Below are 10156 nucleotides of genomic sequence, written 5' to 3'. Positions count from 1 at the left end.
GATGTCAATACTGAGTTGTATATCTTATTTTTTTTTAAGATTTACTTATTATTATAAATAAGTACACTGAAGCTGTCTTTAGACACACCAGAAGAGGGCATCAGATCTCATTACAGATGGTTGTGAACCACCATGTGGTTGCTGGGATTTGAACTCATGACCTCTGGAAAAACAGTCAGTACTCTTACCCCCTAAGTCATCTCACCAGCCCAAGTTGTATATTTTAAAATAAATTTTATTAGTTTGATTTAAAAAAAGTCAACAACCCCGCCCCCCAAAAACTAGGCTAGCAACTTGAAGAGGAGCAACATGTGCAGGGTTTGAGGAAATATTAAGGGCCAGTGGGAGGAAAGGGAGGAGGGAAAGTCATGCAATTATATTTCAGTTACAATCTTACTAAATAAAAAGACAGTTGTCATGAAAAAAGATAACCCCACACTCACTAACCTGATCTAAACAATTCCACACTAACACTCTCTTCCCAGATAACTGTAGATTGTGTCAGAAAACAGTTAAAACTAATGATCACAGAGCACTCTGCTCTGTGGGAGGGAGGGACAAAGACATTTTATCCTATTTCTCAAATAAAGGGTCAAAATCCGTCTGCTGCTAAAGTCCTAGGCCAACACTTACCAGAAAAGTCTAGTCGACCAGTGTACAAAGTCAGCTTAACTAAGCAACTATTTGCCCTCCCAAATAATTATCGAGGACAAGGCATACAGGTCCATCAGGACACTGTGACCTTGAAGATTTCTGCTGGAGTGAGAAATCTTGGCAGGCAAGGATCAGAAGATGGACCCAGGCCAATGCCAAGACCTGAGGCGCCTCAGACACCACGGGAGCTCATAGTCTTCCTGGCTTCCAAGTACTCTACACATTCTCCTCAACCAAGCCCACCGGGAGTTCTCTTGCCTGGATACCTATACCCTCCATGCCCATAAGCCTGTCATTCATTCCTGCTGACCTCGTGGCCCCACTTAGACAGCTTTGACCAGATGCTCAAGTAGCTGCCGTGGCTGTGTCCTGACCTGTACTGTCTCATCTGTCCGGAATGCAAGCTCCCACGAAGCAGCTGGGACCCTGGATGTCTCCTCAGGATACCCGAGACATGTCAGCTGACTAGATGGGTGAGGGGCTCGAACAGTGGCCTGGCAGATGCTGTAGATGTCACCAGATGCTCTTTCAGATCACAGCCCTTGCTCCCGTGGCTGCCAGGAAGTGTGGACCTCTGGCGTCTCTCCTCTCTGGGAAGACCTGGCCATTGTCCTCTTTCTCAGTTCCACTGCTCCAGGCAGCCTGTGTTCAAAAAATTGGTTGAACTAAAGCCCACTTTCCAGAAGTTTCTACCAGACGTGGTCTCAGAAAGCAGACCCTAAAATGAGGTTTGATAGCTAAATCGGCAAGGGTACAGGAAAGGGAGACCTGACAGTCTGCTGTAGAGACAACAGGGCAACCTTCATTGTGGTGAGGTTAGGTCGGCTTACCAGCAGGGGGCACCATCTCCACTAGTTGAAAGGACTTTGGACTCTTCCCATTCTGTTGAGGATGCCTAAAGAGAGGCTGAGGACCTCCATGACAGCACAGACTCTTGCTGTCAAAGAACAGAGCTGGCTGAGAATCAGATATGAAATTAATTCCCAGGGAATGGAGTTCCAGGAAGGCTTAATTCTTACCTCCAAGGCCACATTCCCAGTGGAGAAGCAATACAGCCCTTTGACTGGGAAAATGAGTCTCCCATATAGGCTAGCCCTCTGGAAGCTTCCCAGCCCCCTATGCAGTCTTCCTCCTTCTCAAAGACAGCGAGCGATAGATGGTTACTCCAGAATCCAGCTCAGTCTTCTACTGCAACAGATGACTAGGGTCAAGTCCTAGCAGAACCTCTCTGGGACCTTCCTGGCCCAGAGAATAGATGAAGTACTTCAGGGGCTGCTGGTAATCAAGCTGTTATTGCACAGACAACAGGAACCAGGCAAGTGACATCCAGGACTGCACAGAATATAAAGGGGAATGGATCAGACAGCTGGATGTGAGTTTTGACCTTTCAGACCTGACAGCTCAGGGACAGACCTTGACCATGGAAAAGAACATTCTCAAATGGCCACCAGCTATGATAAAGATGGGACTTTAACTTCCTTCCTAGGTATAGCACTGGCTTCACACCGGCAATGAATACTGCAGGGGCTGGGGGGGGGGTGTCGTTTCCTGCATCTCTGCCAATGTTGTTTCCGTTCCGCAACGGTCCTGATTTGATTCCAAGAATAGAGCATTAGAGAAAGGTTGTTTAGAGCATGGTTGGGGAATGATAAACAGGGTTGTTTGGGAGGCTCAGGGCCCAGCCCATGCACAAAAGGAAAGGAGAAGGAGTCTGGTAGGTAGGCCAGAGAAGAGAGGCCAGGAATGTTTGGGACGCCCTGGGAAGCAGAAGGTGGGGATGAGGACAGACCCCATCTAAAATGAGTTATCAAAAATCTTTCCTGAGTAAGTGGCCTTCCAGAGACAGATGATATGGGAGTCACCATGCATTTCCTGGGACAACTAGCTCTCAGGAATTCTTTAGTCTGCTTCCTTCCCTTCCCTTCCCTTCCCTTCCCTTCCCTTCCCTTCCCTTCCCTTCCCTCCCCTCCCCTCCCCTCCCCTTCCTTTCCCTTCCCTTCCCTTCCCTTTCTTGTTCTTTTCTTTTTTCTTTTCAAATGTGTATACTGTGCTGAATAGGCTGAAGTATTCCCAGACTATCTACAAAGTTTAACCATGTTTTCAAGAGTGTCCATGTGTTCTGTCTCTGGTAAATAAGACCTTAAACTAACACTCCATGCTTCCCCCCCCCCCCCCGTGCGACCCAGTTATGTGCAGAGGCCAGGCTGAGTAGAGCTAGCCCAAACCCCGAGAAGTAGGAACCGTGAGGTGAGTAGCATGTGACCCCCGTGAGGCCTGGAAAGGTACAGAGTGAGCAGGGGTGGGAGCCTGCTGGAAACTTCTGCCTTCCATTTTTGCCGTGTGGTGTTTGCCACGAAGGCAGTTTCAGGTCTTACTGTTGGCCAGCAATAGCCACCGTGTTCCGGAAGTCACACTGTGAGGATGTCAGGAATTGTCTCATTTAGTCCTCAGAACCCCAGGAAAAGACAAGTCAAGAAAACACGCCAGATAACAACAGGCAAGGGTGCAAACAGACATTCCTCCAAAGAAGATGTGCAAGTGACCAAGTCCATAATAAGATGGTAGGGGTTAGTGACTCAGGAAATGTAAATTAAGGAGCCAGGAGATGATTCGATGGGTGAGGGCACAAGCCTCACAACCTGAGTTTGATTCCCAAGAACCTCATAAAAAGCTAGCTGTAGTAGCATGCATCCCACCATTCCCAGGACTAGATGGTAAGCAGAGACAGAGAACCTCCCAAAACCTCCTAGGCCAGCTAGTCTGGAGTAGACAGCTCAGCAGCAGAAACAAGAAAGACAGACTGTGCCTCAATAAGAGTCAGCAAGGAAGGATAGACCTGGCTCTCAAAAGTTGCCCTGTGACCTCCATATGTGCCCTCTGGCAAGTGCTCACCCACACTTGTACACACACATAAGCATGTGAAAGCAAAGCAAAGCAAATCATAATGAAATTCCATTTCTCATCCCTTAGGACGGTGGTGTCGTTTGAATGTGGGCGGTCCTGACAGGCTGATGCTGTTAGTGTTTGGTCCCCAGCTAGTGGAACCAAGTCACAGCTGCTCTGTGTGTAAAAAGTGGAAGAAGGGATACTCAATTCCATGCTAGATGTTTTATCACGGTGACTTTCTCTCTTATCGAGACAGGGTTTCTTTGTGTAGCCTTGGCTGTCCTAGAACTAGACCAGGCTGGCTTCAAACTCACAGAGATCTGTGTGCCTATGCCTCTGGAGTGCTGGGATTAAAGGCACATGTCAGCATTGGAGAGATGCTCAGTGGATGAAGCTTTTGACGTACAGGTGTGTGGACCAGAGGTTTGGATCCTCAGCATCCACATAAATGCAAGTCAGAGGTGGTGATCATTCTGCAAGGGATTCTCTGAGCAAAACAGCTAGTACAGTAGCTGAACTGGCAAACCCCAGGTTTAGTGAGACACCCTGGCTAGATAGACAGAGTGGAGAGTGATTGAGGAAGAGACTTAGTGTCAATCTCCGGTCTCTGTATGCACACACTCATGTGTGCATGAACACTTGCACTCATGCAAACACACACATACATGCACCACACACACAAATCCTCAAAGGAGCTGCCAATATCAATTCTATTTTATGAAGAGAGAACATTAAGAGCTGATAGCAGGTCTTATCTGGGACTGGATAGGTATGGCCCCAGAGCCTGGGATTTCCAGAAGTTATTGACTCTTGGCCAGTTGGAACATGGCTCCTGAGATGACCCCATAATGGGGGAAGAGGTGCCCATATCTGGTCTTTCCTGAGACAGAGATTCAGACATGTTTTCTCAATATTCATTTAGCAATATAGGCCATTCTCTTTGTTCAATCCAAATAGATAAATTTTTATATGTGCTTTGCAATTGTTATAAATTTAGGACAGATGATACTGGGCATAATGCTGGCATTGAGAAAAAAAAAAACAAAAAAAAACAGGTCTGCACCATGCAAGAAGCTGCTGAATGGGGCCAGGCTTGTTCTTGGACTCTTGGGAGCCCTCATGAAGGAGGAGCATGGAATGGCTGCTTTTATTGAGTGCAGTGAAATGTTATAAGCAAACAAACACGAAAAAAGCAAAAGCATTCAACTTGCTGAGACTTACAATGTTCTCCACAAATGCTCAGTCTACCCTGATTAGTCCCCTTGTAGTCAATGTGGGCTATGCTGGGCTTGACAGTGAGCCTGCTGTCTGCATGGTGATTGCACTGGGGATAGGGTAGGGACAGGAGCCGGTTCCCAACTGGCCAGAATGAACCCATTAGCAGCTGGGGGGCTCTGCTTTCAGGGTAATCCCATTGTCCACTGTTGACTTTGTGCCTGCAGAGACGTTGAAATCCGAAAAAAAAGAAACCACAGTCTTCAACTTCTTCCAGAAAGATAAAAGGTGAGATGTCACTGGAGAGCCACACCAAAGCTTTCTTCCAACCTCCAAAGACTCTTCCGTGGAGCTAAAACACACCCAGAACAGCTGGAGACCAGCCACAGGGCTCCTATACAAACGGAACAAAGGGCTGAATTGCTACAAAAAACGTTGTTACAGAAAGTGGGTCAGTCATTTAATGATAGTGGAGATTGGAGTCCTTGCGCTAGCTAGCTCACCCTGGCCCTGGCCCTGGCCCCGGCCCCCTCTCTCACATAGACTCAGACACACACACACATAAACACACACACACACACACAAGGCAATACAGCTGAAAGGCTAGGGCATCTAGGGATAGACACAGACATGGCTCTTGGAGGCATCACTGTGGTGGCTTTGGCTAGAGGAAACCCTCCTAGTCATAGAGGGACAGTTTCAGGCAAGAGAAGACAGACTTGCAGGCCCAAATGAGCACCAACTCAAGGTAAGTTCCATCCTAGCCAGCACAGAATATTTTACAGGAGAGTTCATCTCTGATGAGAAAGAAAGGAGATAAGAAAAAAAAAATCACACTTTGGATACATGGTTCTGTGGTTTGGCTATGGTCTGAGCATGCCCAAGAAGGCCTCATGTGTGAGAAGCTTGGCCCTCTGTGTAGGATACTGGGAAAAGGTGGTGCTTAAGATATGGGACCTAGTGGTAGAGAGATGACTAAATGATAAAAAGCACTTGCTGTTCTTGTAAAGGATGCATATTCTATTCCTAGCACCCACATGGCAGTCTGTAACTCAAATCCTATTGGATCTGATGCCCTCTTCTGGCCTCCAAGGGCACTGCATGCACATTGTGCACAGACACACATACCAGGCAAACACACACACACACAATCTCAAAAACCAAACCAAACCAAAACAAAACAAAATAAAAACAAAACTGAAGTCCAGTAATTAGCACTTAAGTCATCGGGGATTCTGTCCTTGAAATGAATTAAGGAGCCCCAAGTTAGTCTCTAAGGAAAGCTATTTTAAAGCCACCTCCTCTAAGTTACTGTGTCACCACGTACTCTTCTCCCTCGTGTGTTCCAGCCATAACACCAGCCACCATGATACAGCATAGCAGGAACCTCCCAGAGCTGGCAGGACCTTTAGACACCAAAACTTCCAGATGGAACAAAGCTTACCTTTGAAGAAATGGGGAAATAGTTCTTATTTTAAGTGGGCTCCGAATTGAGGACTCTGAAACCTACAGGTTTCATTAAGGCAGGAAAAATGAGGGGAGACAGCGACCTGGGATCCACCTGACTCGAGCTGAATCTGCACCCCTTTTTAAACAGTGCACTGCCCAGCCTGGCACCTCCTGCTAGCATCAAACTGCGCACACACACTCCACTGCAAACAGTGTAATAGGCCTTCCTCCCTTAGTAACCTCTTGGCAATTTCCCTCCCATTGTTTCTCTCCTTTCAAACATGACCCAGGACTTATGGGAACTTAAGAGAAAGGATGAGCCAGCATGAGCCAGTTCTGGGTGAATGAACAGTAAAGCAAACTGTATCTTCTGAATGAGCTTTTGGGGGGAAGTCCCGCTTACTGCTTTATGTCTATGCATAATTGGATGTGCATATGATTACAACGATATGCATTGTGGGAAAGGAGAAGTGTAATTGTTGGGAGCCGCGCCCACATTCGCCGTTACAAGATGGCGCTGACAGCTGTGTTCTAAGTGGTAAACAAATAATCTGCGCATATGCCGAGGGTGGTTCTCCACTCCATGTGCTCTGCCTTCCCCGTGACGTCAACTCGGCCGATGGGCTGCAGCCAATCAGGGAGTGACACGTCCTAGGCGAAATATAACTCTCCTAAAAAAGGGACGGGGTTTCGTTTTCTCTCTCTCTTTCTTCTTGCACTCCTGCTCCTGAAGATGTAAGCAATAAAGTTTTGCCGCAGAAGATTCTGGTCTGTTGCGTCTTTCCTGGCCGGTCGTGAGAACGCGTCTAATAACAATTGGTGCCGAATTCCGGGACGAGAAAAAACTCGGGACTGGCGCAAGGAAGATCCCTCATTCCAGAACCAGAACTGCGGGTCGCGGTAATAAAGGTTCCCGTAAAGCAGACTGTTAAGAAGGATTCAACTGTATGAATTCAGAACTTTTCAGCTGGGGAACGAGAGTACCAGTGAGTACAGCTTTACGAGGTAAGTCTGATCTTGAACTTTCTAAGGAAATTCAAGACAGTCTATCAGAAGTAAAGTGGAAAATGTTTGGCCTTGAATTTTTTCTAGTGTTAGAAGCCCTTTTGTCCCTTTTCACATGTTATCAAGTGGTTAAGGCAGGGCGGATTCTGGATGAAATTCAGGGCAATCTATCAGAAGTAAAGCGGGGAGAGAGAGTAGGAGCAAAGAGGAAATATGGTACACAAAATAAGTATACAGGCCTTTCCAAGGGTCTTGAACCCGAGGAAAAGTTAAGGTTAGGTAGGAATACCTGGAGAGAGATTAGAAGAAAAAGAGGAAAAAGGGAAAAGAAGAAAGATCAATTAGCGGAGGTCTCTAGGAAAAGGAGCCTGTGCTCATCGCTGGATGGGCTCGGGGAGCCAGCTCTTAGTAGCTCTGAAGCAGATGAAGAATTCTCCTCTGAAGAAACAGACTGGGAGGAAGAAGCAGCTCATTATGAGAAAAAAGGGTACCAGCCAGGTAAAGTGCTAGCTAATCAGTTAAGGAAGCCAAAAGCGGCTGGCGAAGGCCAGTTTGCTGATTGGCCTCAGGGCAGTCGGCTTCAAGGTCCGCCCTATGCGGAGTCCCCGCCCTGCGTAGTGCGTCAGCCCTGCGCAGAGAGGCAGTGCGCAGAGAGGCAGTGCGCAGACTCATTCATTCCCAGAGAGGAACAAAGGAAAATACAACAGGCATTTCCGGTCTTTGAAGGAGCCGAGGGTGGGCGTGTCCACGCTCCGGTAGAATACTTACAAATTAAAGAAATTGCCGAGTCGGTCCGTAAATACGGAACCAATGCTAATTTTACCTTGGTGCAGTTAGACAGGCTTGCCGGCATGGCACTAACTCCTGCCGACTGGCAAACGGTTGTAAAAGCCGCTCTCCCTAGTATGGGCAAATATATGGAATGGAGAGCGCTTTGGCACGAAGCTGCACAAGCGCAGGCCCGAGCAAACGCAGCTGCTTTGACTCCAGAGCAGAGAGATTGGACTTTTGACTTGTTAACGGGTCAGGGAGCTTATTCTGCTGATCAAACAAACTACCATTGGGGAGCTTATGCCCAGATTTCTTCCACGGCTATTAGGGCCTGGAAGGCGCTCTCTCGAGCAGGTGAAACCACTGGGCAGTTAACAAAGATAATCCAGGGACCTCAGGAATCCTTCTCAGATTTTGTGGCCAGAATGACAGAGGCAGCAGAGCGTATTTTTGGAGAGTCAGAGCAAGCTGCGCCTCTGATAGAACAGCTAATCTATGAGCAAGCCACAAAGGAGTGCCGAGCGGCCATAGCCCCAAGAAAGAACAAAGGCTTACAAGACTGGCTCAGGGTCTGTCGAGAGCTTGGGGGACCTCTCACCAATGCAGGCTTAGCGGCCGCCATCCTCCAATCTCAGAACCGCTCCATGAGCAGAAATGATCAGAGGACATGTTTTAATTGCGGAAAGCCTGGGCATTTTAAGAAAGATTGCAGAGCTCCAGATAAACAGGGAGGGACTCTCACTCCTTGCTCTAAGTGTGGCAAGGGTTATCATAGAGCTGACCAGTGTCGCTCTGTGAGGGATATAAAGGGCAGAGTCCTTCCCCCACCTGATAGTCAATCAACTGATGTGCCAAAAAACGGGTCATCGGGCCCTCGGTCCCAGGGCCCTCAAAGATATGGGAACCGGTTTGTCAGGACCCAGGAAGCAGTCAGAGAGGCGACCCAGGAAGACCCACAAGGGTGGACCTGCGTGCCGCCTCCGACTTCCTATTAATGCCTCAAATGAGTATTCAGCCGGTGCCAGTGGAGCCTATACCATCCTTGCCCCCGGGAACCATGGGCCTTATTCTCGGCCGGGGTTCACTCACCTTGCAGGGCTTAGTAGTCCACCCTGGAGTTATGGATTGTCAACATTCCCCTGAAATACAGGTCCTGTGCTCAAGCCCTAAAGGCGTTTTTTCTATTAGTAAAGGAGATAGGATAGCTCAGCTGCTGCTCCTCCCTGATAATACCAGGGAGAAATTTGCAGGACCTGAGATAAAGAAAATGGGCTCCTCAGGAAATGATTCTGCCTATTTGGTTGTATCTTTAAATGATAGACCTAAGCTCCGCCTTAAGATCAACGGAAAAGAGTTTGAAGGCATCCTTGATACCGGAGCAGATAAAAGTATAATTTCTACACATTGGTGGCCCAAAGCATGGCCCACCACAGAGTCATCTCATTCATTACAGGGCCTAGGATATCAATCATGTCCCACTATAAGCTCCATTGCCTTGACGTGGGAATCCTCTGAAGGGCAGCAAGGGAAATTCATACCTTATGTGCTCCCACTCCCGGTTAACCTCTGGGGAAGGGATATTATGCAGCATTTGGGCCTTATTTTGTCCAATGAAAACGCCCCATCGGGAGGGTATTCAGCTAAAGCAAAAAATATCATGGCAAAGATGGGTTATAAAGAAGGAAAAGGGTTAGGACATCAAGAACAGGGAAGGATAGAGCCCATCTCACCTAATGGAAACCAAGACAGACAGGGTCTGGGTTTTCCTTAGCGGCCATTGGGGCAGCACGACCCATACCATGGAAAACAGGGGACCCAGTGTGGGTTCCTCAATGGCACCTATCCTCTGAAAAACTAGAAGCTGTGATTCAACTGGTAGAGGAACAATTAAAATTAGGCCATATTGAACCCTCTACCTCACCTTGGAATACTCCAATTTTTGTAATTAAGAAAAAGTCAGGAAAGTGGAGACTGCTCCATGACCTCAGAGCCATTAATGAGCAAATGAACTTATTTGGCCCAGTACAGAGGGGTCTCCCTGTACTTTCCGCCTTACCACGTGGCTGGAATTTAATTATTATAGATATTAAAGATTGTTTCTTTTCTATACCTTTGTGTCCAAGGGATAGGCCCAGATTTGCCTTTACCATCCCCTCTATTAATCACATGGAACCTG

At 47.5% G+C, this 10156-nt stretch overlaps 1 long non-coding RNA gene across 3 annotated transcripts; it reads right to left on the bottom strand.

Annotated features, from left to right (window-relative positions):
- Positions 1-219: 219 nt before the first annotated feature.
- Positions 220-6224, bottom strand: Gm28382. Of its 3 annotated transcripts, none has more exons than XR_003948697.1 (3): positions 6200-6224; positions 1485-1986; positions 220-1296 (listed from the first exon to the last, which is right to left on the bottom strand). It is a non-coding gene; the product is annotated as a predicted gene 28382 (long non-coding RNA). The 3 variants fall into 3 exon arrangements; XR_003948696.1 differs by lacking the exon at positions 6200-6224 and adding an exon at positions 4762-5082; XR_878403.3 differs by lacking the exon at positions 6200-6224 and having other exon boundaries at positions 284-1296; positions 1485-1591; positions 1674-2171.
- Positions 6225-10156: the final 3932 nt, after the last annotated feature.

Source organism: Mus musculus, chromosome 1 (genome assembly GCF_000001635.26).
Source record: "Mus musculus strain C57BL/6J chromosome 1, GRCm38.p6 C57BL/6J".
In the NCBI taxonomy this organism is placed as follows: domain Eukaryota; kingdom Metazoa; phylum Chordata; class Mammalia; order Rodentia; family Muridae; genus Mus; species Mus musculus.
Note: the sequence above shows the minus strand (reverse complement) of the source record. Positions and strands in the feature narration are given on the sequence as shown.